The sequence below is a fragment of the Mixophyes fleayi genome, chromosome 1 (genome assembly GCF_038048845.1).
Source record: "Mixophyes fleayi isolate aMixFle1 chromosome 1, aMixFle1.hap1, whole genome shotgun sequence".
Classification (NCBI taxonomy): domain Eukaryota; kingdom Metazoa; phylum Chordata; class Amphibia; order Anura; family Limnodynastidae; genus Mixophyes; species Mixophyes fleayi.
The window spans coordinates 135,765,337-135,769,717 of NC_134402.1; positions in this window are offsets into that span (position 1 = coordinate 135,765,337).

The window sequence follows — 4,381 nt, forward strand, 5'->3', positions numbered from 1 at the left end:
CTTTAAGACCGGACTTCCGACCGTTGCATCAGTTGCCGGCATGTCCGGCCGGATCTGCTCACCGAGGACCTCATTAAACAGTTGGAAGTCTCACCCCAAAATGAGTGGATATGGGAGTTTAGGTGCTATGGCAGCTACCACCATAATGGTTTTGTCTTTGAGTGTGACTGGTAGTATTGTTCTTTCATAATCCTCTGTCGTGCCATGTACGCAAAGAACCTTCACCTTGGGCAACCTAGAAGTTATGGTTTTGGGTAAGGCAGAGCTGGAAACCAATGAGAGTTCCCTCCCTGAGTCAACCAAGGCCAGAACAAGGTTTTGGTTAATTAGCACAGTCACCCGGAACAAACAAGTACTTCCTGATATAGGACTCATGGTAAAACAGCTTGGAAAAGCAGGCCCAATATGTGCCACAGAACAGTCCATGGGTTCCTGTCGTTTAGGACACTCTGCCTTAAAGTGGCCTGGCTCACCACATTCGAAACACTTCAGATTAAACAGCTTAGCACCTGGTCCTCTGTCCGTAGCAGTTTTGCCATTACGCCCTGTAGCAAGGATTGTCAAACCTGGCTTTTGTCGTGGCAGTGGCTTTAGCATGAATGCAGGTTCTTTAGTCATTTGCTGTAGCGCACAAAACCTTTCTACCACTGTGGCAAGCTCTTCATAAGTTTGTGGGTCTGATTGCAGCACCCACCTTTGCAAATCACGTTTCAGCACCCGGATGCAGTGATCTATAGCCAGAACTTCAATAATCCGAAAAGGCGAATTCTCCTCAGGCTGCAGCCATTTCTTTAAAATTTTAGAAAGCTCAGCCACTTACACTCTGACTGGTTTTTCTTTATTATAGCGCCATTGGTGATAGCGCTGGGCTCGGCCTGGCCCGGAAACTCCAATGCGAGCCAATATCTCAGACTTTAGACACAAATAATCAGAAGCTCTGTCCTCATCTAGATCCATATAAGCTCGCTGAGCTTCACCAGTCAGATATGGTGCCAGTCTCTAAGCCCAATCTTTAGGAGGCCATTTTTCCCTCTTTGCAAGTCTCTCAAAGGACACCAGATATGCTTCTACGTCATCAGCTGGTGACATTTTCTGCAGAACCGGACCAGGTGGTTCATTTCTGTCATGTCTCACCTGGCTTAACTCTTCCCTTAAGAGCCTAGTGTTTTCCACTTGTGCCTCGGCGACTCGTAGCATCTGAGCTTGCTGCTCTTGCTGCTCAGCGGCCACATTCACGAGGGTTCTCAGTACTTCCTCCATGTTGACGTCTGTACGGGTTGGGTAGCGGAAACTTGCTTCCCAGAGCATCCCACTCCTGACACCACTTGTGGCAAGAGCCCGCTACTGCTGAAGCACACGCGAACAACTTCTTCTTTTTATGCAGCTTTATAGTCAGGATAGTTAAAATGTATTTGACACCGTATGAATTTTACAGCAATTCTGGAGACCCTAAACGCTAGCTAGACATAGACCAGCTCTCTCAAGACCAGCCAGCTTCCCCAGCATTGGTCTCAGTGAACAAATGACACAAGCAAGCTTTTATACATGATACTCCTCCCCCAGCCTTAGCTTGATGGGCAGGTGACACACCCACCTTCACTTTAAGAGGAAACGCCCATCACTGGCTCTGTTTGCACTAGCAGACATACCCTGTCTGTTTGCTGAGAGGAAGAAGCTTTCCAATCATGTAAGTTAACCAAACTTTAAACTATACATAAGTCTTTACCTGGTTTAACCTCAAACTAGGTGCATAACTGCGCCAATGTCTTACTCTGCTTGTATGCTTTCTCTGCATCTTGTCAGGTAAATGCCTTCCTTTGTTACAATATATAATCATGCATTTGGCTTATCATGCATTTGCATATGTCACTCACAATTAGATGGGGGGCGCCGATGTCCTGTCTCGCCCAGGGCACTAAAATGTCTAGTTACGGCACTGACATTATAGCTCTCTGCAAAACACACCCAAGGGACAGCAGCGGCAAGAAGCATGGGCATTAGCAGTTTTACCTGAAGTAGGAAGAGATAACTTTCCATTCACCTGGCGGAAGTCTTCTCTGCAGGACATACAACTCACCAGGACAACCACTTCTCACTGGTGCTGTCCCAGCTATATAAGTGTAATAAATTGCAGCAAAACTATAACCTTTATTGCTGCGATAAGCAGGAAGTATTTATATAAACCTTTATGGGACCAATATTACATCTGATTTTTCTCAGTAATGGCATTTGTGTTGTAGAGCAGGTTTTCACCATCTTATGAGGATTTTTGCCCCTGTTGGATTACTTTTGGAGTACCACAGGTTGGAAGACAAAACAATGCATTTAAGATTACAAAAAAATGGATAATTAGAGATTTGGGTGAGTTCATTTGTATTTCAAATAAAGGATTTGCACGTTTGGTATTCATGTGTTTATTTACTCTTAGATAGGTTTGTATAACTATAAGTTCCAGCAGGTCCTTATTGTTAAGTACAATTTTTTAGGTCACAACTCCACTAGGAAGTTCCAACCATGCTGATCAGTTTGGGGGACCCCACTCCACTTACATTAATGGTAACCAGCCCAGGCTGTAAGCACTGGTGCTAGTTACAATTATAGGGGGGGGGGGAGGACTTTTTAGAAAATATTTATTTAATTGTTCTTTTTTAACTAAGAAGCATATCTGGAGCTGTGGCCTACTCCATATAGTCTGCATCTCCAGGGGATGGGTCAGACTTATATGTGGATGTCATTACAACTTGCACAATGCATGCATCTCCAGGCATAGAGGGCTGCAATTGTAAGTTGCCCTTAACTTCAAAGTTACTTCGGGCCTGAGTCATTAAGGAGAGCAAAGCATAAAAAAGGAGTAACTTTGCACCTGGGCAAAACCATGCTGCATTGGAGAGGGAAGTAAATTTAAAATGTGAGGACAGAATCATAGTTGGGGTAGGCCATTTCCTAGATCACCTTTACACTCCAGTGTAAATCTAAAGTTATCAATTATTTGTGTGCTACATGAAAAACCTGCCAGTATTTAACTTATGTGCAAAATAATAAACTAATTTGCACCCCTTGCATTGTAAAATGGTTTGTCCAGGAGACAATTTACTCCTTTGTTTGCCTTACGTTCCTTAATGACTAAGGGGCTCAGTGTTTTACTGAGCATGAACAGGAAAACAAAGCACATTTTTGCAACTTACAAACAACTCTATTTGTGGCCCTAAATTGTTTAGTAGTAACTGTAATAGGAGACGCCTAGTGATCAGGACACATCAACAAACAGCAACACCTACATTACTGATTTTTTTTTCTGTTTTTCTGAACATGCTGGATAAAGGGTTACCTAGACAAAAAATCACAATACTTCACAACAATATGAAACTATAGTAATATAAAAGAGCTTAATATATAGCAGGTAATTGTTGAAGCATTTTGCAGAATTTTCCAGATGTTATTGAATTGTTTATTTTGGTGATACAATTTAGACACTACGTTTTCGGCTATGCAGACTAATTTTTTATTTTAGCTTGTCAGCTCATTAAGGGTAATTGTATAAAAGTGGAGTACTAAAGTAGTAGAGTAAAAACCATTCTAAGAGGGGTTTAAATGAACTCTGTATACAAAATTGCCACATATAATCGTCTAAGGGCATGTGTTTTAGAATACCCCTTTCACTTTACAAATAACTTTTTAATAAAAAAATAAGGACAATACAACATTTGAAGAAATTCATAATATGAAATTAAATTAAACCTACAAGTCATTTTGACAAATTTGACACCTTTTTAATGTATGAGCTTATTCTGGTCTATGTTCATTTGCTTTACATCTTTCCATTTGCTTCCTAGAATACTGCACCTGATGTTTGTGCCCAAGTATGATTGGGTGTAATTTATGACATAGAGCCCAAATTAATCTGATTCTACTTCATAGCACCTCTTGTTTTTTCCAATTCCTGGGGCCAAGCCAATTGACAATGTCAACACTTTCGTTTCCTTATGAAATAAAACATTCAATCTAAAGGATAAGTACATATCAAGCACATGTTGTTTTCGGGGTGAGGTGTATTCAAAAGAGTATAAAGCAATTCAACAGAAACACTTATAAAATAAAGAATAGTTTGTCTGATAACAGATGTAACCTCCTAACAGCCACAGAGGTCATAAATACACTGAAAATATGAGGATACAATGTGGACACTAAGTCAGCAAAAGATGTTTTTCCATCCATCATTTAGAAGATGTTTTTAAGTTTACAAGTAAAATCTAAACTGTTAATCATATGCAGACCTATCATTCAGTTGAGGGGTTAATACCAGGCAGAGGCGTGAGAGGGGAGTGGAGCAGGCGCTGTCCTTAGGGAACAGAGGAAGCTTATAAATAGTGTAAGAGAATGA